A 25,446-nucleotide genomic window follows, 5' to 3' on the forward strand; every position below is an offset into this window, starting at 1 on the left:
CTTAACATTTTGCCATAGCTCACTTCGTTTCCGAGATATTTGCAGATTCAGCTCAAAGGAACTGGCCTGACGGACATATTTCGAGATATTTCTTCTTCTTGTTGTTCTTCCTCTGCACAGCTAAGCTGGAAGTGGCATTTGCAGCTCGGAATAGTGCAGAGTTATCTCAAAGAAAGGGGCCACGGTGTTTCTGTATCTCTAATATGTTGGTGCGGCTTCGGAGCTTTTAAATATCTTGATATATCTCGAGAACTACGCATCTGATCAAAAAATATCATAGAACATAAAAAGTAGGAAACTTAATTCTCTACAATAAAGGTCTCTTAACATTTTGCCATAGCTCGCTTCGTTTCCGAGATATTTGCAGATATATCTCAAGGGAAGGGGCCTGACGGATGTATTTCGAGATATTTCTTCTTCTTGTTGTTCTTCTTCTGCACAGCTAAGCTGGAAGTGGCATTTACAGCTCGCAATAGTGCAGAGTTATCTCAAAGAAAGGGGCCACGGTGTTTCTGTATCTCTATTATGTTGGTGCGGCTTCGGAACTTTTAAATATCTTGATATATCTCGAGAACTACGCATCTGATCAAAAAATTTTATCATAGAACATAAAAAGTAGGAAACTTAATTCTCTACAAAAAAGGTCTCTTAACATTTTGCCATAGCTCTCTTCGTTTCCGAGATATTTGCAGATTTATCTCAAGGGAAGGGGCCTAACGGACATATTTCGAGATATTTCTTCTTCTTGTCGTTCTTCTTCTGCACAGCTAAACTGGAAGTGGCATTTCCAGCTCGCAATAGTGCAGAGTTATCTCAAAGAAAGGGGCCACGGTGTTTCTGTATCTCTATTATGTTGGTGCGGCTTCGGAGCTTTTAAATATCTTGATATATCTCGAGAACTACGCATCTGATCAAAAAATATCATAGAACATAAAAAGTAGGAAACTTAATTCTCTACAAAAAAGGTCTCTTAACATTTTGCCATACTTCGCTTCGTTTCCGAGATATTTGCAGATGTATCTCAAGGGAAGGGGCCTAACGGACATATTTCGAGATATTTCTTCTTCTTGTCGTTCTTCTTCTGCACAGCTAAACTGGAAGTGGCATTTCCAGCTCGCAATAGTGCAGAGTTATCTCAAAGAAAAGGGCCACGGTGTTTCTGTATCTCTATTATGTTGGTGCGGCTTCGGAACTTTTAAATATCTTGATATATCTGGAGAACTACGCATCTGATCAGAAAATATCATAGAAGATAAAAAGTAGGAAACTTAATTCTCTACAAAAAAGGTCTCTTAACATTTTGCCATAGCTCGCTTCGTTTCCGAGATATTTGCAGATTTATCTCAAGGGAAGGGGCCTGACGGACATATTTCGAGATATTTCTTCTTCTTGTTGTTCTTCTTCTGCACAGCTAAGCTGGAAGTGGCATTTGCGGCTCGCACTAGTGCAGTGTTATCTCAAAGAAAGGGGCCACGGTGTTTCTGTATCTCTATTATGTTGGTGCGGCTTCGGAACTTTTAAATATCTCGATATATCTCGAAAACTACGCTTCTGATCAAAAAATATCATAGAACATAAATTGTAGGAAACATAATTCTCTACAAAAAACGTCTCTTAACATTTTGCCATAGCTCACTTCGTTTCCGAGATATTTGCAGATTCAGCTCAAAGGAACTGGCCTGACGGATATATTTCGAGATATTTCTTCTTCTTGTTGTTCTTCTTCTGCACAGCTAAGCTGGAAGTGGCATTTGCGGCTCGCACTAGTGCAGAGTTATCTCAAAGAAAGGGGCCACGGTGTTTCTGTATCTCTATTATGTTGGTGCGGCTTCGGAACTTTTAAATATCTCGATATATCTCGAAAACTACGCTTCTGATCAAAAAATATCCTAGAACATAAATTGTAGGAAACATAATTCTCTACAAAAAACGTCTCTTAACATTTTGCCATAGCTCTCTTCGTTTCCGAGATATTTGCAGATTCAGCTCAAAGGAACTGGCCTGACGGACATATTTCGAGATATTTCTTCTTCTTGTTGTTCTTCTTCTGCACAGCTAAGCTGGAAGTGGCATTTGCGGCTCGCACTAGTGCAGAGTTATCTCAAAGAAAGGGGCCACGGGGTTTCTGTATCTCTATTATGTTGGTGCGGCTTCGGAACTTTTAAATATCTTGATATATCTCGAGAACTACGCATCTGATCAAAAAATATCATAGAACATAAAAAGTAGGAAACTTAATTCTCTACAAAAAAGGTCTCTCAACATTTTGCCATAGCCCTCTTCGTTTCCGAGATATTTGCAGATTTATCTCAAGGGATTGGGCCTGACGGACATATTTCGAGATATTTCTTCTTCTTGTTGTTCTTCTTCTGCACAGCTAAGCTGGAAGTGGCATTTGCAGCTCGCAATAGTGCAGAGTTATCTCAAAGAAAGGGGCCACGGTGTTTCTGTATCTCTATTATGTTGGTGCGGCTTCGGAACTCTTAAATATCTTGATATATCTCGAGAACTACGCGTCTGATCAAAAAATATCATAGAACATAAAAAGTAGGAGACATAATTCTCTACAAAAAAGGTCTCTTAACATTTTGCCATAGCTCGCTTCGTTTCCGAGATATTTGCAGATTTATCTCAAGGGAAGGGGCCTGACGGACATATTTCGAGATATTTCTTCTTCTTGTTGTTCTTCTTCTGCACAGCTAAGCTGGAAGTGGCATTTGCGGCGCGCACTAGTGCAGAGTTATCTCAAAGAAAGGGGCCACGGTGTTTCTGTATCTCTATTATGTTGGTGCGGCTTCGGAACTTTTAAATATCTTGATATATCTCGAGAACTACGCATCTGATCAGAAAATATCATAGAAGATAAAAAGTAGGAAACTTAATTCTCTACAAAAAAGGTCTCTTAACATTTTGCCATAGCTCGCTTCGTTTCCGAGATATTTGCAGATTTATCTCAAGGGAAGGGGCCTGACGGACATATTTCGAGATATTTCTTCTTCTTGTTGTTCTTCCTCTGCACAGCTAAGCTGGGAGTGGCATTTGCAGCTCGGAATAGTGCAGAGTTATCTCAAAGAAAGGGGCCACGGTGTTTCTGTATCTCTAATATGTTGGTGCGGCTTCGGAGCTTTTAAATATCTTGATATATCTCGAGAACTACGCATCTGATCAAAAAATATCATAGAACATAAAAAGTAGGAAACCTAATTTTCTCCAAAAAAGGTCTCTTAACATTTTGCCGTAGCTCGCTTCGTTTCCGAGATATTTGCAGATTTATCTCAAGGGAAGGGGCCTGACGGACATATTTCGAAATATTTCTTCTTCTTGTTGTTCTTCTTCTGCACAGCTAAGCTGGAAGTGGCATTTGCAACTCGCAATAGTGCAGAGTTATCTCAAAGAAAGGAGCCACGGTGTTTCTGTACCTCTATTATGTTGGTGCGGCTTCGGAACTTTTAAATATCTTGATATATCTCGAGAACTACGCATCTGATCAAAAAATATCATAGAACATAAAAAGTAGGAAACTTAATTCTCTACAAAAAAGGTATCTTAACATTTTGCCATAGCTCGCTTCGTTTCCGAGATATTTGCAGATTTATCTCAAGGGAAGGGGCCTGACGGACATATTTCGAGATATTTCTTCTTCTTGTTGTTCTTCTTCTGCACAGCTAAGCTGGAAGTGGCATTTGCAGCTCGCAATAGTGCAGAGTTATCTCAAAGAAAGGGGCCACGGTGTTTCTGTATCTCTATTATGTTGGGGCGGCTTCTTAACTTTTAAATATCTCGATATATCTCGAAAACTACGCTTCTGATCAAAAAATATCAGAGAACGTAAATTGTAGGAAACTTAATTCCCTACAAAAAAGGTCTCTTAACATTTTCCCATAGCTGGCATTGTTTCCGAGATATTTGCAGATTTATCTCAAGGGAAGGGGCCTGACGGACATATTCCGAGATATTTCTTCTTCTGGTTGTTCCTCTTCTGTACAGCTAAGCTGGAAGTGGCATTTGCAGCTCGCAATAGTGCAGAGTTATCTCAAAGAAAGAGGCCACGGTGTTTCTGTACCTCTATTATGTTGGTGCAGCTTCGGAACTTTTAAATATCTTGATATATCTCGAGAACTACGCATCTGATCAGAAAATATCACAGAAGATAAAAAGTAGGAAACTTAATTCTCTACAAAAAAGGTCTCTTAACATTTTGCCATAGCTCGCTTCGTTTCCGAGATATTTGCAGATTTATCTCAAGGGAAGGGGCCTGACGGACATATTTCGAGATATTTCTTCTTCTTGTTGTTCTTCTTCTGCACAGCTAAGCTGGAAGTGGCATTTGCGGCTCGCACTAGTGCAGAGTTATCTCAAAGAAAGGGGCCACGGTGTTTCTGTATCTCTATTATGTTGGTGCGGCTTCGGAACTTTTAAATATCTCGATATATCTCGAAAACTACGCTTCTGATCAAAAAATATCCTAGAACATAAATTGTAGGAAACATAATTCTCTACAAAAAACGTCTCTTAACATTTTGCCATAGCTCTCTTCGTTTCCGAGATATTTGCAGATTCAGCTCAAAGGAACTGGCCTGACGGACATATTTCGAGATATTTCTTCTTCTTGTTGTTCTTCTTCTGCACAGCTAAGCTGGAAGTGGCATTTGCGGCTCGCACTAGTGCAGAGTTATCTCAAAGAAAGGGGCCACGGTGTTTCTGTATCTCTATTATGTTGGTGCGGCTTCGGAACTTTTAAATATCTTGATATATCTCGAGAACTACGCATCTGATCAAAAAATATCATAGAACATAAAAAGTAGGAAACTTAATTCTCTACAAAAAAGGTGTCTTAACATTTTGCCATAGCTCGCTTCGTTTCCGAGATATTTGCAGATTTATCTCAAGGGAAGGGGCCTGACGGACATATTTCGAGATATTTCTTCTTCTTGTTGTTCTTCCTCTGCACAGCTAAGCTGGGAGTGGCATTTGCAGCTCGGAATAGTGCAGAGTTATCTCAAAGAAAGGGGCCACGGTGTTTCTGTATCTCTAATATGTTGGTGCGGCTTCGGAGCTTTTAAATATCTTGATATATCTCGAGAACTACGCATCTGATCAAAAAATATCATAGAACATAAAAAGTAGGAAACCTAATTTTCTCCAAAAAAGGTCTCTTAACATTTTGCCGTAGCTCGCTTCGTTTCCGAGATATTTGCAGATTTATCTCAAAGGAAGGGGCCTGACGGACATATTTCGAAATATTTCTTCTTCTTGTTGTTCTTCTTCTGCACAGCTAAGCTGGAAGTGGCATTTGCAGCTCGCAATAGTGCAGAGTTATCTCAAAGAAAGGAGCCACGGTGTTTCTGTACCTCTATTATGTTGGTGCGGCTTCGGAACTTTTAAATATCTTGATATATCTCGAGAACTACGCATCTGATCAAAAAATATCATAGAACATAAAAAGTAGGAAACTTAATTCTCTACAAAAAAGGTATCTTAACATTTTGCCATAGCTCGCTTCGTTTCCGAGATATTTGCAGATTTATCTCAAGGGAAGGGGCCTGACGGACATATTTCGAGATATTTCTTCTTCTTGTTGTTCTTCTTCTGCACAGCTAAGCTGGAAGTGGCATTTGCAGCTCGCAATAGTGCAGAGTTATCTCAAAGAAAGGGGCCACGGTGTTTCTGTATCTCTATTATGTTGGGGCGGCTTCTTAACTTTTAAATATCTCGATATATCTCGAAAACTACGCTTCTGATCAAAAAATATCAGAGAACGTAAATTGTAGGAAACTTAATTCTCTACAAAAAAGGTCTCTCAACATTTTGCCATAGCTCGCTTCGTTTCCGAGATATTTGCAGATTTATCTCAAGGGAAGGGGCCTAACGGACATATTTCCAGATATTTCTTCTTCTTGTTGTTCTTCTTCTGCACAGCTAAGCTGGAAGTGGCATTTGCGGCTCGCACTAGTGCAGAGTTATCTCAAAGAAAGGGGCCACGGTGTTTCTGTACCTCTATTATGTTGGTGCGGCTTCGGAACTTTTAAGTATCTCGATATATCTCGAAAACTACGCTTCTGATCAAAAAATATCAGAGAAGGTAAATTGTAGGAAACATAATTCTCTACAAAAAAGGTCTCTTAACATTTTGCCATAGCTCGCTTCGTTTCCGAGATATTTGCAGATTTATCCCAAGGGAAGGGGCCTGACGGACATATTTCGAGATATTTCTTCTTCTTGTTGTTCTTCTTGTGCACAGCTAAGCTGGAAGTGGCATTTGCGGCTCGCACTAGTGCAAAGTTATCTCAGCGAAAGGGGCCACGGTGTTTCTGTATCTCTATTATGTTGGTGCGGCTTCGGAACTTTTAAATATCTTGATATATCTCGAGAACTACGCATCTGATCAGAAAATATCATACAACATAAAAAGTAGGAAACTTAATTCTCTACAAAAAAGGTCTCTTAACATTTTGCCATAGCTCGCTTCGTTTCCGAGATATTTGCAGATTTATCTCAAGGGAAGGGGCCTAACGGACATATTTCGTGATATTTCTTCTTCTTGTTGTTCTTCTTCTGCACAGCTAAGCTGGAAGTGGCATTTGCAGCTCGCAATAGTGCAGAGTTATCTCAAAGAAAGGGGCCACGGTGTTTCTGTATCTCTATTATGTTGGTGCGGCTCATTAACTTTTAAATATCTTGATATATCTCGAGAACTACGCATCTGATCAAAAAATATCATAGAATATAAAAAGTAGGAAACTTAATTCTCTACAAAAAAGGTCTCTTAACATTTTCCCATAGCTGGCATTGTTTCCGAGATATTTGCAGATTTATCTCAAGGGAAGGGGCCTGACGGACATATTCCGAGATATTTCTTCTTCTGGTTGTTCCTCTTCTGTACAGCTAAGCTGGAAGTGGCATTTGCAGCTCGCAATAGTGCAGAGTTATCTCAAAGAAAGAGGCCACGGTGTTTCTGTACCTCTATTATGTTGGTGCAGCTTCGGAACTTTTAAATATCTTGATATATCTCGAGAACTACGCATCTGATCAAAAAATATCATAGACCATAAAAAGTAGGAAACTTAATTCTCTACAAAAAAGGTCTCTTAACATTTTGCCATAGCTCTCTTCGTTCCCGAGATATTTGCAGATTTATCTCAAGGGAAGGGGCCTGACGGACATATTTCGAGATATTTCTTCTTCTTGTTGTTCTTCTTCTGCACAGCTAAGCTGGAAGTGGCATTTGCAGCTCGCAATAGGGCAGAGTTATCTCAAAGAAAGGGGCCACGGTGTTTCTATATCTCTATTATGTTGGTGCGGCTTCGGAACTTTTAAATATCTTGATATATCTCGAGATCTACGCATCTGATCAAAAAATATCATAGAACATAAAAAGTAGGAAACTTAATTCTCTACAAAAAAGGTATCTTAACATTTTGCCATAGCTCGCTTCGTTTCCGAGATATTTGCAGATTTATCTCAAGGGAAGGGGCCTGACGGACATATTCCGAGATATTTCTTCTTCTTGTTGTTCTTCTTCTGCACAGCTAAGCTGGAAGTGGCATTTGCAGCTCGCAATTGTGCAGAGTTATCTCAAAGAGAGGGGCCACGGTGTTTCTGTATCTCTATAATGTTGGTGCTGCTTCGGAACTTTTAAATATCTTGATATATCTCGAGAACTACGCATCTGATCAGAAAATATCATAGAACATAAAAAGTAGGAAACTTAATTCTCTACAAAGAAGGTCTCCTAACATTTTGCCATAGCTCGCTTCGTTTCCGAGATATTTGCAGATTTATCTCAAGGGAAGGGGCCTAACGGACATATTTCGTGATATTTCTACTTCTTGTTGTTCTTCTTCTGCACAGCTAAGCTGGAAGTGGCATTTGCAGCTCGCAATAGTGCAGAGTTATCTCAAAGAAAGGGGCCACGGTGTTTCTGTATCTCTATTATGTTGGTGCGGCTTCTTAACTTTTAAATATCTTGATATATCTCGAGAACAACGCATCTGATCAAAAAATATCATAGAACATAAAAAGTAGGAAACTTAATTCTCTACAAAAAAGGTCTCTTAACATTTTGCCATAGCTCGCTTCGTTTCCGAGATATTTGCAGATTTATCTCAAGGGAAGGGGCCTGACGGACATATTTCGAGATATTTCTTCTTCTTGTTGTTCTTCTTCTGCACAGCTAAGCTGGAAGTGGCATTTGCAGGTCGCAATAGTGCAGAGTTATCTCAAGGAAAGGGGCCACGGTGTTTCTGTATCTCTATTATGTTGTTGCGGCTTCGGAACTTTTAAATATCTCGATATATCTCGAAAACTACGCTTCTGATCAAAAAATATCAGAGAACGTAAATTGTAGGAAACTTAATTCTCTACAAAAAAGGTCTCTTAACATTTTGCCATAGCTCGCTTGGTTTCCGAGATATTTGCAGATGTATCTCAAGGGAAGGGGCCTGACGGACATATTTCGAGATATTTCTTCTTCTTGTTGTTCTTCTTCTGCACAGCTAAGCTGGAAGTGGCATTTGCAGCTCGTAATAGTGCAGAGTTATCGCAAAGAAAGGGGCCACGGTGTTTCTGTATCTCTATTATGTTGGTGCGGCTTCGGAACTTTTAAATATCTTGATATATCTCGAGAACTACGCATCTGATCAAAAAATATCATAGAACATAAAAAGTAGGAAACCTAATTTTCTACAAAAAAGGTCTCTTAACATTTTGCCGTAGCTCGCTTCGTTTCCGAGATATTTGCAGATTTATCTCAAGGGAAGGGGCCTGACGGACATATTTCGAAATATTTCTTATTCTTGTTGTTCTTCTTCTGCACAGCTAAGCTGGAAGTGGCATTTGCAGCTCGCAATAGTGCAGAGTTATCTCAAAGAAAGGGGCCACGGTGTTTCTGTACCTCTATTATGTTGGTGCAGCTTCGGAGCTTTTAAATATCTTGATATATCTCGAGAACTACGCATCTGATCAAAAAATATCATAGAACGTAAATTGTAGGAAACATAATTCTCTACAAAAAAGGTCTCTTAACATTTTGCCATAGCTCGCTTCGTTTCCGAGATATTTGCAGATTTATCTCAAGGGAAGGGGTCTGACGGACATATTTCGAGATATTTCTTCTTCTTGTTGTTCTCCTTCTGCACAGCTAAGCTCGAAGTGGCATTTGCAGCTCGCAATAGTGCAGAGTTATCTCAAAGAAAGTGGCCACGGTGTTTCTGTACCTCTATTATGTTGGTGCAGCTTCGGAACTTTTAAATATCTTGATATATCTCGAGAACTACGCATCTGATCAAAAAATATCATAGAACATAAAAAGTAGGAAACTTAATTCTCTACAAAAAAGGTCTCTTAACATTTTGCCATAGCTCGCTTCGTTTCCGAGATATTTGCAGATATATCTCAAGGGAAGGGGCCTGACGGACATATTTCGAGATATTTCTTCTTCTTGTTGTTCTTCTTCTGCACAGCTAAGCTGGAAGTGGCATTTGCAGCTCGCAATAGTGCAGAGTTATCTCAAAGAGAGGGGCCACGGTGTTTCTGTATCTCTATAATGTTGGTGCTGCTTCGGAACTTTTAAATATCTTGATATATCTCGAGAACTACGCATCTGATCAGAAAATATCATAGAACATAAAAAGTAGGAAACTTAATTCTCTACAAAGAAGGTCTCCTAACATTTTGCCATAGCTCGCTTCGTTTCCGAGATATTTGCAGATTTATCTCAAGGGAAGGGGCCTAACGGACATATTTCGTGATATTTCTACTTCTTGTTGTTCTTCTTCTGCACAGCTAAGCTGGAAGTGGCATTTGCAGCTCGCAATAGTGCAGAGTTATCTCAAAGAAAGGGGCCACGGTGTTTCTGTATCTCTATTATGTTGGTGCGGCTTCTTAACTTTTAAATATCTTGATATATCTCGAGAACAACGCATCTGATCAAAAAATATCATAGAACATAAAAAGTAGGAAACTTAATTCTCTACAAAAAAGGTCTCTTAACATTTTGCCATAGCTCGCTTCGTTTCCGAGATATTTGCAGATTTATCTCAAGGGAAGGGGCCTAACGGACATATTTCGAGATATTTCTTCTTCTTGTTGTTCTTCTTCTGCACAGCTAAGCTGGAAGTGGCATTTGCAGCTCGCAATAGTGCAGAGTTATCTCAAAGAAAGAGGCCACGGTGTTTCTGTACCTCTATTATGTTGGTGCAGCTTCGGAACTTTTAAATATCTTGATATATCTCGAGAACTACGTATCTGATCAAAAAATATCATACAACATAAAAAGTAGGAAACCTAATTTTCTACAAAAAAGGTCTCTTAACATTTTGCCGTAGCTCGCTTCGTTTCCGAGATATTTGCAGATTTATCTCAAGGGAAGGGGCCTGACGGACATATTTCGAGATATTTCTTCTTCTTGTTGTTCTTCTTCTGCACAGCTAAGCTGGAAGTGGCATTTGCAGGTCGCAATAGTGCAGAGTTATCTCAAGGAAAGGGGCCACGGTGTTTCTGTATCTCTATTATGTTGTTGCGGCTTCGGAACTTTTAAATATCTCGATATATCTCGAAAACTACGCTTCTGATCAAAAAATATCAGAGAACGTAAATTGTAGGAAACTTAATTCTCTACAAAAAAGGTCTCTTAACATTTTGCCATAGCTCGCTTGGTTTCCGAGATATTTGCAGATTTATCTCAAGGGAAGGGGCCTGACGGACATATTTCGAGATATTTCTTCTTCTTGTTGTTCTTCTTCTGCACAGCTAAGCTGGAAGTGGCATTTGCAGCTCGTAATAGTGCAGAGTTATCGCAAAGAAAGGGGCCACGGTGTTTCTGTATCTCTATTATGTTGGTGCGGCTTCGGAACTTTTAAATATCTTGATATATCTCGAGAACTACGCATCTGATCAAAAAATATCATAGAACATAAAAAGTAGGAAACCTAATTTTCTACAAAAAAGGTCTCTTAACATTTTGCCGTAGCTCGCTTCGTTTCCGAGATATTTGCAGATTTATCTCAAGGGAAGGGGCCTGACGGACATATTTCGAAATATTTCTTATTCTTGTTGTTCTTCTTCTGCACAGCTAAGCTGGAAGTGGCATTTGCAGCTCGCAATAGTGCAGAGTTATCTCAAAGAAAGGGGCCACGGTGTTTCTGTACCTCTATTATGTTGGTGCAGCTTCGGAGCTTTTAAATATCTTGATATATCTCGAGAACTACGCACCTGATCAAAAAATATCATAGAACGTAAATTGTAGGAAACATAATTCTCTACAAAAAAGGTCTCTTAACATTTTGCCATAGCTCGCTTCGTTTCCGAGATATTTGCAGATTTATCTCAAGGGAAGGGGTCTGACGGACATATTTCGAGATATTTCTTCTTCTTGTTGTTCTTCTTCTGCACAGCTAAGCTCGAAGTGGCATTTGCAGCTCGCAATAGTGCAGAGTTATCTCAAAGAAAGAGGCCACGGTGTTTCTGTACCTCTATTATGTTGGTGCAGCTTCGGAACTTTTAAATATCTTGATATATCTCGAGAACTACGAATCTGATCAAAAAATATCATAGAACATAAAAAGTAGGAAACTTAATTCTCTACAAAAAAGGTCTCTTAACATTTTGCCATAGCTCGCTTCGTTTCCGAGATATTTGCAGATTTATCTCAAGGGAAGGGGCCTAACGGACATATTTCGTGATATTTCTTCTTCTTGTTGTTCTTCTTCTGCACAGCTAAGCTGGAAGTGGCATTTGCAGCTCGCAATAGTGCAGAGTTATCTCAAAGAAAGGGGCCACGGTGTTTCTGTATCTCTATTATGTTGGTGCGGCTTCTTAACTTTTAAATATCTTGATATATCTCGAGAACTACGCATCTGATCAAAAAATATCATAGAACATAAAAAGTAGGAAACTTAATTCTCTACAAAACAGGTCTCTCAACATTTTGCCATAGCTCGCTTCGTTTCCGAGATATTTGCAGATTTATCTCAAGGTAAGGGGCCTGACGGACATATTTCGAGATATTTCTTCTTCTTGTTGTTCTTCTTCTGCACAGCTAAGCTGGAAGTGGCATTTGCAGCTCGCAATAGTGCAGAGTTATCTCAAAGAAAGGGGCCACGGTGTTTCTGTACCTCTATTATGATGGTGCAGCTTCGGAGCTTTTAAATATCTTGATATATCTCGAGAACTACGCATCTGATCAAAAAATATCATAGAACATAAAAAGTAGGAAACTTAATTCTCTACAAAAAAGGTCTCTCAACATTTTGCCATAGCTCGCTTCGTTTCCGAGATATTTGCAGATTTATCTCAAGGTAAGGGGCCTGACGGACATATTTCGAGATATTTCTTCTTCTTGTTCTTCTTCTTCTGCACAGCTAAGCTGGAAGTGGCATTTGCAGCTCGCAATAGTGCAGAGTTATCTCAAAGAAAGGGGCCACGGTGTTTCTGTATCTCTATTATGTTGGTGCGGCTTCGGAACTTTTAAATATCTTGATATATCTCGAGAACTACGCATCTGATCAAAAAATATCATAGAACATAAAAAGTAGGAAACTTAATTCTCTACAAAAAAGGTCTCTTAACATTTTGCCATAGCTCGCTTCGTTTCCGAGATATTTGCAGATTTATCTCAAGGGAAGGGGCCTAACGGACATATTTCGAGATACTTCTTCTTATTGTTCTTCTTCTGCACAGCTAAGCTGGAAGTGGCATTTGCAGCTCGCAATAGTGCAGAGTTATCTCAAAGAAAGGGGCCACGGTGTTTCTGAATCTCTATTATGTTGGTGCGGCTTCGGAACTGTTAAATATCTTGATATATCTCGAGAACTACGCATCTGATCAAAAAATATCATAGAACATAAAAAGTAGGAAACTTAATTCTCTACAAAAAAGGTCTCTTAACATTTTGCCATAGCTCGCTTCGTTTCCGAGATATTTGCAGATTTATCTCAAGGGAAGGGGCCTAACGGACATATTTCGAGATATTTCTTCTTCTTGTTGTTCTTCTTCTGCACAGCTAAACTGGAAGTGGCATTTCCAGCTCGCAATAGTGCAGAGTTATCTCAAAGAAAGGAGCCACGGTGTTTCTGTATCTCTATTATGTTGGTGCGGCTTCGGAACTTTTAAATATCTTGATATATCTCGAGAACTGCGCATCTGATCAAAAAATATCATAGAACATAAAAAGTAGGAAACTTAATTCTCTACAAAAAAGGTTTCTTAACATTTTCCCATAGCTCGCTTCGTTTCCGAGATATTTGCAGATTTATCTCAAGGGAAGGGGCCTGACGGACATATTTCGAGATATTTCTTCTTCTTGTTGTTCTTCTTCTGCACAGCTAAGCTGGAAGTGGCATTTGCAGCTCGCAATAGTGCAGAGTTATCTCAAAGAAAGTGGCCACGGTGTTTCTGTACCTCTATTATGTTGGTGCAGCTTCGGAACTTTTAAATATCTTGATATATCTCGAGAACTACGCATCTGATCAAAAAATATCATAGAACATAAAAAGTAGGAAACTTAATTCTCTACAAAAAAGGTCTCTTAACATTTTGCCATAGCTCGCTTCGTTTCCGGGATATTTGCAGATTTATCTCAAGGGAAGGGGCCTAACCGACATATTTCGAGATACTTCTTCTTATTGTTCTTCTTCTGCACAGCTAAGCTGGAAGTGGCATTTGCAGCTCGCAATAGTGCAGAGTTATCTCAACGAAAGTGGCCACGGTGTTTCTGTACCTCTATTATGTTGGTGCAGCTTCGGAACTTTTAAATATCTTGATATATCTCGAGAACTACGCATCTGATCAAAAAATATCATAGAACATAAAAAGTAGGAAACTTAATTCTCTACAAAAAAGGTCTCTTAACATTTTGCCATAGCTCACTTCGTTTCCGGGATATTTGCAGATTTATCTCAAGGGAAGGGGCCTAACCGACATATTTCGAGATACTTCTTCTTATTGTTCTTCTTCTGCACAGCTAAGCTGGAAGTGGCATTTGCAGCTCGCAATAGTGCAGAGTTATCTCAAAGAAAGGGGCCACGGTGTTTCTGTATCTCTATTATGTTGGTGCGGCTTCGGAAGTGTTAAATATCTTGATATATCTCGAGAACTACGCATCTGATCAAAAAATGTCATAGAACGTAAATTGTAGGAAACATAATTCTCTACAAAAAAGGTCTCTTATCATTTTGCCATAGCTCGCTTCGTTTCCGAGATATTTGCAGATTTATCTCAAGGGAAGGGGCCTGACGGACATATTTCGAGATATTTCTTCTTCTTGTTGTTCTTCTTCTGCACAGCTAAGCTGGAAGTGGCATTTGCAGCTCGCAATAGTGCAGAGTTATCTCAAAGAAAGGGGCCACGGTGTTTCTGTACCTCTATTATGTTGGTGCAGCTTCGGAGCTTTTAAATATCTTGATATATCTCGAGAACTACGCATCTGATCAAAAAATATCATAGAACACAAAAAGTAGGAAACTTAATTCTCTACAAAAAAGGTCTCTTAACATTTTGCCATAGCTCGCTTCGTTTCCGAGATATTTGCAGATTTATCTCAAGGGAAGGGGCCTAACGGACATATTTCGTGATATTTCTTCTTCTTGTTGTTCTTCTTCTGCACAGCTAAGCTGGAAGTGGCATTTGCAGCTCGCAATAGTGCAGAGTTATCTCAAAGAAAGGGGCCACGGTGTTTCTGTATCTCTATTATGTTGGTGCGGCTTCGGAACTTTTAAATATCTCGATATATCTCGAGAACTACGCATCTGATCAAAAAATATCATAGAACATAAAAAGTAGGAAACTTAATTCTCTACAAAAAAGGTCTCTTAACATTTTGCCATAGCTCGCTTCGTTTCCGAGATATTTGCAGATATATCTCAAGGGAAGGGGCCTGACGGACATATTTCGAGATATTTCTTCTTCTTGTTGTTCTTCTTCTGCACAGCTAAGCTGGAAGTGGCATTTGCAGCTCGAAATAGTGCAGAGTTATCTCAAAGAAAGGGGCCACGGTGTTTCTGTATCTCTATTATGTTGGTGCGGCTTCGGAACTTTTAAATATCTCGATATATCTCGAGAACTACGCATCTGATCAAAAAATATCATAGAACATAAAAAGTAGGAAACTTAATTCTCTACAAAAAAGGTCTCTTAACATTTTGCCATAGCTCGCTTCGTTTCCGAGATATTTGCAGATATATCTCAAGGGAAGGGGCCTGACGGACATATTTCGAGATATTTCTTCTTCTTGTTGTTCTTCTTCTGCACAGCTAAGCTGGAAGTGGCATTTGCAGCTCGCAATAGTGCAGAGTTATCTGAAAGAAAGGGGCCACGGTGTTTCTGTATCTCCATTATGTTGGTGCGGCTTCTTAACTTTTAAATATCTTGATATATCTCGAGAACTACGCATCTGATCAAAAAATATCATAGAACACAAAAAGTAGGAAACTTAATTCTCTACAAAAAAGGTCTCTTAACATTTTGCCATAGCTCGCTTCGTTTCCGAGATATTTGCAGATTTATCTCAAGGGAAGGGGCCTAACGGACATATTTCGAGATACTTCTTCTTATTGTTCTTCTTCTGCACAGCTAAGCTGGAAGTGGCATTTGCAGCTCGCAATAGTGCAGAGTTATCTCAAAGAAAGGGGCCACGGTGTTTCTGTATCTCTATTATGTTGGTGCGGCTTCGGAAGTGTTAAATATCTTGATATATCTCGAGAACTACGCATCTGATCAAAAAATGTCATAGAACGTAAATTGTAGGAAACATAATTCTCTACAAAAAAGGTCTCTTATCATTTTGCCATAGCTCGCTTCGTTTCCGAGATATTTGCAGATTTATCTCAAGGGAAGGGGCCTGACGGACATATTTCGAGATATTTCTTCTTCTTGTTGTTCTTCTTCTGCACAGCTAAGCTGGAAGTGGCATTTGCAGCTCGCAATAGTGCAGAGTTATCTCAAAGAAAGGGGCCACGGTGTTTCTGTACCTCTATTATGTTGGTGCAGCTTCGGAGCTTTTAAATATCTTGATATATCTCGAGAACTACGCATCTGATCGAAAAATATCATAGAACACAAAAAGTAGGAAACTTCATTCTCTACAAAAAAGGTCTCTTAACATTTTGCCATAGCTCGCTTCGTTTCCGAGATATTTGCAGATTTATCTCAAGGGAAGGGGCCTAACGGACATATTTCGTGATATTTCTTCTTCTTGTTGTTCTTCTTCTGCACAGCTAAGCTGGAAGTGGCATTTGCAGCTCGCAATAGTGCAGAGTTATCTCAACGAAAGTGGCCACGGTGTTTCTGTACCTCTATTATGTTGGTGCAGCTTCGGAACTTTTAAATATCTTGATATATCTCGAGAACTACGCATCTGATCAAAAAATATCATAGAACATAAAAAGTAGGAAACTTAATTCTCCACAAAAAAGGTCTCTTAACATTTTGCCATAGCTCGCTTCGTTTCCGGGATATTTGCAGATTTATCTCAAGGGAAGGGGCCTAACCGACATATCTCGAGATACTTCTTCTTATTGTTCTTCTTCTGCACAGCTAAGCTGGAAGTGGCATTTGCAGCTCGCAATAGTGCAGAGTTATCTCAAAGAAAGGGGCCACGGTGTTTCTGTATCTCTATTATGTTGGTGCGGCTTCGGAAGTGTTAAATATCTTGATATATCTCGAGAACTACGCATCTGATCAAAAAATGTCATAGAACGTAAATTGTAGGAAACATAATTCTCTACAAAAAAGGTGTCTTATCATTTTGCCATAGCTCGCTTCGTTTCCGAGATATTTGCAGATTTATCTCAAGGGAAGGGGCCTGACGGACATATTTCGAGATATTTCTTCTTCTTGTTGTTCTTCTTCTGCACAGCTAAGCTGGAAGTGGCATTTGCAGCTCGCAATAGTGCAGAGTTATCTCAAAGAAAGGGGCCACGGTGTTTCTGTACCTCTATTATGTTGGTGCAGCTTCGGAGCTTTTAAATATCTTGATATATCTCGAGAACTACGCATCTGATCGAAAAATATCATAGAACACAAAAAGTAGGAAACTTAATTCTCTATAAAAAAGGTCTCTTAACATTTTGCCATAGCTCGCTTCGTTTCCGAGATATTTGCAGATTTATCTCAAGGGAAGGGGCCTAACGGACATATTTCGTGATATTTCTTCTTCTTGTTGTTCTTCTTCTGCACAGCTAAGCTGGAAGTGGCATTTGCAGCTCGCAATAGTGCAGAGTTATCTCAACGAAAGTGGCCACGGTGTTTCTGTACCTCTATTATGTTGGTGCAGCTTCGGAACTTTTAAATATCTTGATATATCTCGAGAACTACGCATCTGATCAAAAAATATCATAGAAGATAAAAAGTAGGAAACTTAATTCTCTACAAAAAAGGTCTCTTAACATTTTGCCATAGCTCGCTTCGTTTCCGGGATATTTGCAGATATATCTCAAGGGAAGGGGCCTGACGGACATATTTCGAGATATTTATTCTTCTTGTTGTTCTTCTTCTGCACAGCTAAGCTGGAAGTGGCATTTGCAGCTCGCAATAGTGCAGAGTTATCTCAAAGAAAGGGGCCACGGTGTTTCTGTATCTCTATTATGTTGGTGCGGCTTCGGAACTTTTAAATATCTCGATATATCTCGAGAACTACGCATCTGATCAAAAAATATCATAGAACATAAAAAGTAGGAAACTTAATTCTCTACAAAAAAGGTCTCTTAACATTTTGCCATAGCTCGCTTCGTTTCCGAGATATTTGCAGATTTATCTCAAGGGAAGGGGCCTAACGGACATATTTCGAGATATTTCTTCTTCTTGTTGTTCTTCTTCTGCACAGCTAAACTGGAAGTGGCATTTCCAGCTCGCAATAGTGCAGAGTTATCTCAAAGAAAGGAGCCACGGTGTTTCTGTATCTCTATTATGTTGGTGCGGCTTCGGAACTTTTAAATATCTTGATATATCTCGAGAACTACGCATCTGATCAAAAAATATTATAGAACATAAAAAGTAGGAAACTTAATTCTCTACAAAAAAGGTCTCTTAACATTTTGCCATAGCTCGCTTCGTTTCCGAGATATTTGCAGATTTATCTCAAGGGAAGGGGCCTAACGGACATATTTCGAGATATTTCTTCTTCTTGTTGTTCTTCTTCTGCACAGCTAAACTGGAAGTGGCATTTCCAGCTCGCAATAGTGCAGAGTTATCTCAAAGAAAGGAGCCACGGTGTTTCTGTATCTCTATTATGTTGGTGCGGCTTCGGAACTTTTAAATATCTTGATATATCTCGAGAACTACGCATCTGATCAAAAAATATCATAGAACATAAAAAGTAGGAAACTTAATTCTCTACAAAAAAGGTCTCTCAACATTTTCCCATAGCTCGCTTCGTTTCCGAGATATTTGCAGATTTATCTCAAGGTAAGGGGCCTGACGGACATATTTCGAGATATTTCTTCTTCTTGTTGTTCTTCTTCTGCACAGCTAAGCTGGAAGTGGCATTTGCAGCTCGCAATAGTGCAGAGTTATCTCAAAGAAAGGGGCCACGGTGTTTCTGTATCTCTATTATGTTGGTGCGGCTTCGGAACTTTTAAATATCTCGATATATCTCGAGAACTACGCATCTGATCAAAAAATATCATAGAACATAAAAAGTAGGAAACTTAATTCTCTACAAAAAAGGTCTCTTAACATTTTGCCATAGCTCGCTTCGTTTCCGAGATATTTGCAGATATATCTCAAGGGAAGGGGCCTGACGGACATATTTCGAGATATTTCTTCTTCTTGTTGTTCTTCTTCTGCACAGCTAAGCTGGAAGTGGCATTTGCAGTTCGCAATAGTGCAGAGTTATCTCAAAGAAAGGAGCCACGGTGTTTCTGTATCTCTATTATGTTGGTGCGGCTTCGGAACTTTTAAATATCTTGATATATCTCGAGAACTACGCATCTGATCAAAAAATATCATAGAACATAAAAAGTAGGAAACTTAATTCTCTACAAAAAAGGTCTCTCAACATTTTGCCATAGCTCGCTTCGTTTCCGAGATATTTGCAGATTTATCTCAAGGTAAGGGGCCTGACGGACATATTTCGAGATATTTCTTCTTCTTGTTGTTCTTCTTCTGCACAGCTAAGCTGGAAGTGGCATTTGCAGCTCGCAATAGTGCAGAGTTATCTCAAAGAAAGGGGCCACGGTGTTTCTGTACCTCTATTATGTTGGTGCAGCTTCGGAGCTTTTAAATATCTTGATATATCTCGAGAACTACGCATCTGATCAAAAAATATCATAGAACGTAAATTGTAGGAAACATAATTCTCTACAAAAAAGGTCTCTTAACATTTTGCCATAGCTCGCTTCGTTTCCGAGATATTTGCAGATTTATCTCAAGGGAAGGGGTCTGACGGACATATTTCGAGATATTTCTTCTTCTTGTTGTTCTTCTTCTGCACAGCTAAGCTGGAAGTGGCATTTGCAGCTCGCAATAGTGCAGAGTTATCTCAAAGAAAGGGGCCACGGTGTTTCTGTACCTCTATTATGTTGGTGCAGCTTCGGAGCTTTTAAATATCTTGATATATCTCGAGAACTACGCATCTGATCAAAAAATATCATAGAACACAAAAAGTAGGAAACTTAATTCTCTACAAAAAAGGTCTCTTAAGATTTTGCCATAGCTCGCTTCGTTTCCGAGATATTTGCAGATTCATCTCAAGGGAAGGGGCCTAACGGACATATTTCGTGATATTTCTTCTTCTTGTTGTTCTTCTTCTGCACAGCTAAGCTGGAAGTGGCATTTGCAGCTCGCAATAGTGCAGAGTTATCTCAAAGAAAGGGGCCACGGTGTTTCTGTATCTCTATTATGTTGGTGCGGCTTCGGAACTTTTAAATATCTTGATATATTTCGAGAACTACGCATCTGATCAAAAAATATCATAGAACATAAAAAGTAGGAAACTTAATTCCCTACAAAAAAGGTCTCTTAACATTTTGCCATAGCTCGCTTCGTTTCCGAGATATTTGCAGATTTATCTCAAGGGAAGGGGCCTGACGGACATATTTCGAGATATTTCTTCTTCTTGTTGTTCTTCTTCTGCACAGCTAAGCTGGAAGTGGCATTTGCAGCTCGCAATAGTGCAGAGTTATCTCAAAGAAAGGAGCCACGGTGTTTCTGTATCTCTATTATGTTGGTGCGGCTTCGGAACTTTTAAATATCTTGATATATCTCGAGAACTACGCATCTGATCAAAAAATATCATAGAACATAAAAAGTAGGAAACTTAATTCTCTACAAAAAAGGTCTCTCAACATTTTGCCATAGCTCGCTTCGTTTCCGAGATATTTGCAGATTTATCTCAAGGTAAGGGGCCTGACGGACATATTTCGAGATATTTCTTCTTCTTGTTGTTCTTCTTCTGCACAGCTAAGCTGGAAGTGGCATTTGCAGCTCGCAATAGTGCAGAGTTATCTCAAAGAAAGGGGCCACGGTGTTTCTGTACCTCTATTATGTTGGTGCAGCTTCGGAGCTTTTAAATATCTTGATATATCTCGAGAACTACGCATCTGATCAAAAAATATCATAGAACGTAAATTGTAGGAAACATAATTCTCTACAAAAAAGGTCTCTTAACATTTTGCCATAGCTCGCTTCGTTTCCGAGATATTTGCAGATTTATCTCAAGGGAAGGGGTCTGACGGACATATTTCGAGATATTTCTTCTTCTTGTTGTTCTTCTTCTGCACAGCTAAGCTGGAAGTGGCATTTGCAGCTCGCAATAGTGCAGAGTTATCTCAAAGAAAGGGGCCACGGTGTTTCTGTATCTCTATTATGTTGGTGCGGCTTCTTAACTTTTAAATATCTTGATATATCTCGAGAACTACGCATCTGATCAAAAAATATCATAGAACATAAAAAGTAGGAAACTTAATTCTCTACAAAAAAGATCTCTCAACATTTTGCCATAGCTCGCTTCGTTTCCGAGATATTTGCAGATTTATCTCAAGGTAAGGGGCCTGACGGACATATTTCGAGATATTTCTTCTTCTTGTTGTTCTTCTTCTGCACAGCTAAGCTGGAAGTGGCATTTGCAGCTCGCAATAGTGCAGAGTTATCTCAAAGAAAGGGGCCACGGTGTTTCTGTATCTCTATTATGTTGGTGCGGCTTCGGAACTTTTAAATATCTCGATATATCTCGAGAACTACGCATCTGATCAAAAAATATCATAGAACATAAAAAGTAGGAAACTTAATTCTCTACAAAAAAGGTCTCTTAACATTTTGCCATAGCTCGCTTCGTTTCCGAGATATTTGCAGATTTATCTCAAGGGAAGGGGCCTAACGGACATATTTCGTGATATTTCTTCTTCTTGTTGTTCTTCTTCTGCACAGCTAAGCTGGAAGTGGCATTTGCAGCTCGCAATGGTGCAGAGTTATCTCAAAGAAAGGGGCCACGGTGTTTCTGTATCTCTATTATGTTGGTGCGGCTTCTTAACTTTTAAATATCTTGATATATCTCGAGAACTACGCATCTGATCAAAAAATATCATAGAACACAAAAAGTAGGAAACTTAATTCTCTACAAAAAAGGTCTCTTAACATTTTGCCATAGCTCGCTTCGTTTCCGAGATATTTGCAGATTTATCTCAAGGGAAGGGGCCTAACGGACATATTTCGAGATACTTCTTCTTATTGTTCTTCTTCTGCACAGCTAAGCTGGAAGTGGCATTTGCAGCTCGCAATAGTGCAGAGTTATCTCAAAGAAAGGGGCCACGGTGTTTCTGTATCTCTATTATGTTGGTTGCGGCTTCGGATCTTTTAAATATCTCGATATATCTCGAAAACTACGCTTCTGATCAAAAAATATCATAGAACATAAATTGTAGGAAACATAATTCTCTACAAAAAACGTCTCTTAACATTTTGCCATAGCTCGCTTCGTTTCCGAGATATTTGCAGATTCAGCTCAAAGGAACTGGCCTGACGGACATATTTCGAGATATTCCTTCTTCTTGTTGTTCTTCCTCTGCACAGCTAAGCTGGAAGTGGCATTTGCAGCTCGCAATAGTGCAGAGTTATCTCAAAGAAAGGGGCCACGGTGTTTCTGTATCTCTATTATGTTGGTGCGGCTTCGGAACTTTTAAATATCTTGGTATATCTCGAGAACTACGCATCTGATCAAAAAATATCATAGAACATAAATTATAGGAAACATAATTCTCTACAAAAAAGGTCTCTTAACATTTTGCCATAGCTCGCTTCGTTTCCGAGATATTTGCAGATATATCTCAAGGGAAGGGGCCTGACGGACATATTTCGAGATATTTCTTCTTCTTGTTGTTCTTCTTCTGCGCAGCTAAGCTGGAAGTGGCATTTGCAGCTCGCAATAGTGCAGAGATATCTCAAAGAAAGGGGCCACGGTGTTTCTGTATCTCTATTATGTTGGTGCGGCTTCGGAACTTTTAAATATCTTGATATATCTCGAGAACTACGCGTCTGATCAAAAAATATCATAGAACATACAAAGTAGGAAACTTAATTCTCTACAAAAAAGGTCTCTTAACATTTTGCCATAGCTCGCTTCGTTTCCGAGATATTTGCAGATTTATCTCAAGGGAAGGGGCCTGACGGACATATTTCGAGATATTTCTTCTTCTTGTTGTTCTTCTTCTGCACAGCTAAGCTGGAAGTGGCATTTGCGGCTCGCACTAGTGCAGAGTTATCTCAACGAAAGGGGCCACGGTGTTTCTGTATCTCTATTATGTTGGTGCGGCTTCGGAACTTTTAAATATCTCGATATATCTCGAAAACTACGCTTCTGAACAAAAAATATCATAGAACATAAATTGTAGGAAACATAATTCTCTACAAAAAAGGTCTCTTAACATTTTGCCATAGCTCGCTTCGTTTCCGAGATATTTGCAGATATATCTCAAGGGAAGGGGCCTGACGGACATATTTCGAGATATTTCTTCTTCTTGTTGTTCTTCTTCTGCACAGCTTAACTGGAGGTGGCATTTACAGCTCGCAATAGTGCAGAGTTATCTCAAAGAAAGGGGCCACGGTGTTTCTGTATCTCTATTATGTTGGTGCGGCTTCGGAACTTTTAAATATCTTGATATATCTCGAGAACTACGCATCTGATCAAAAAATATCATAGTACATAAAAAGTAGGAAACCTAATTCTCTACAAAAAAGGTCTCTTAACATTTTGCCATAGCTCTCTTCGTTTCCGAGATATTTGCAGATTTATCTCAAGGGAAGGGGCCTGACGGACATATTTCGAGATATTTCTTCTTCTTGTTGTTCTTCTTCTGCACAGCTAAGCTGAAAGTGGCATTTGCAGCTCGCAATAGTGCAGAGTTATCTCAAAGAAAGGGGCCACGGTGTTTCTGTATCTCTATTATGTTGGTGCGGCTTCGGAACTTTTAAATATATTGATATATCTCGAGAACTACGCATCTGATCAAAAAATATCATAGAACATAAAAAGTAGGAAACTTAATTCTCTACAAAAAAGGTCGCTTAACATTTTGCCATAGCTCGCTTCGTTTCCGAGATATTTGCATATTTATCTCAAGGGAAGGGGCCTGACGGACATATTTCGAGATATTTCTTCTTCTTGTTGTTCTTCTTCTGCACAGCTAAGCTGGAAGTGGCATTTGCGGCTCGCACTAGTGCAGAGTTATCTCAAAGAACGGGCCACGGTGTTTCTGTATCCCTATTATGTTGGTGCGGCTTCGGAACTTTTAAATATCTTGATATATCTCGAGAACTACGCTTCTGATCAAAAAATATCATAGAACATAAACTGTAGGAAACATAATTCTCTACAAAAAACGTCTCTTAACATTTTGCCATAGCTCGCTTCGTTTCCGAGATATTTGCAGATTCAGCTCAAAGGAACTGGCCTGACGGACATATTTCGAGATATTTCTTCTTCTTGTTGTTCTTCTTCTGCACAGCTAAGCTGAAAGTGGCATTTGCAGCTCGCATTAGTGCAGAGTTATCTCAAAGAAAGGGGCCACGGTGTTTCTGTATCTCTATTATGTTGGTGCGGCTTCGGAACTTTTAAATATCTTGATATATCTCGAGAACTACGCATCTGATCAAAAAATATCATAGAACATAAATTGTAGGAAACATAATTCTCTACAAAAAAGGTCTCTTAACATTTTGCCATAGCTCGCTTCGTTTCCGAGATATTTGCAGATATATCTCAAGGGAAGGGGCCTGACGGACATATTTCGAGATATTTCTTCTTCTTGTTGTTCTTCTTCTGCGCAGCTAAGCTGGAAGTGGCATTTGCAGCTCGCAATAGTGCAGAGATATCTCAAAGAAAGGGGCCACGGTGTTTCTGTATCTCTATTATGTTGGTGCGGCTTCGGAACTTTTAAATATCTTGATATATCTCGAGAACTACTCATCTGATCAGAAAATATCATAGAAGATAAAAAGTAGGAAACTTAATTCTCTACAAAAAAGGTCTCTTAACATTTTGCTATAGCTCGCTTCGTTTCCGAGATATTTGCAGATTTATCTCAAGGTAAGGGGCCTGACGGACATATTTCGAGATATTTCTTCTTCTTGTTGTTCTTCTTCTGCACAGCTAAGCTGGAAGTGGCATTTGCAGCTCGCAATAGTGCATAGTTATCTGAAAGAAAGGGGCCACGGTGTTTCTGTATCTCTATTATGTTGGTGCGGCTTCGGAACTTTTAAATATCTTGATATATCTCGAGAACTACGCGTCTGATCAAAAAATATCATAGAACATAAATTGTAGGAAACATAATTGTCTACAAAAAAGATCTCTTAACATTTTGCCATAGATCGCTTCGTTTCCGAGATATTTGCAGATTTATCTCATGGTAAGGGGCCTGACGGACATATTTCGAGATATTTCTTCTTCTTCTTGTTCTTCTTCTGCACAGCTAAGCTGGTAGTGGCATTTGCAGCTCGCAATAGTGCATAGTTATCTGAAAGAAAGGGGCCACGGTGTTTCTGTATCTCTATTATGTTGGTGCGGCTTCGGAACTTTTAAATATCTCGATATATCTCGAAAACTACGCTTCTGATCAAAAAATATCATAAAACATAAATTGTAGGAAACATAATTCTCTACAAACAAGGTCTCTTAACATTTTCCCATAGCTGGCATCGTTTCCGAGATATTTGCAGATATATCTCAAGGGAAGGGGCCTGACGGACATATTCCGAGATATTTCTTCTTCTTGCTGTTCCTCTTCTGCACAGCTAAGCTGGAAGTGGCATTTGCAGCTCGCAATAGTGCAGAGTTATCTCAAAGAAAGAGGCCACGGTGTTTCTGCACCTCTATTATGTTGGTGCAGCTTCGGAACTTTTAAATATCTTGATATATCTCGAGAACTACGCATCTGATCAAAAAATATCATAGAACATAAAAAGTAGGAAACTTAATTCTCTACAAAAAAGGTCTCTTAACGTTTTGCAATAGCTCGC

The sequence above is a fragment of the Osmia lignaria genome, unplaced genomic scaffold (genome assembly GCF_051020975.1).
Source record: "Osmia lignaria lignaria isolate PbOS001 unplaced genomic scaffold, iyOsmLign1 scaffold0003, whole genome shotgun sequence".
Taxonomy (NCBI): domain Eukaryota; kingdom Metazoa; phylum Arthropoda; class Insecta; order Hymenoptera; family Megachilidae; genus Osmia; species Osmia lignaria.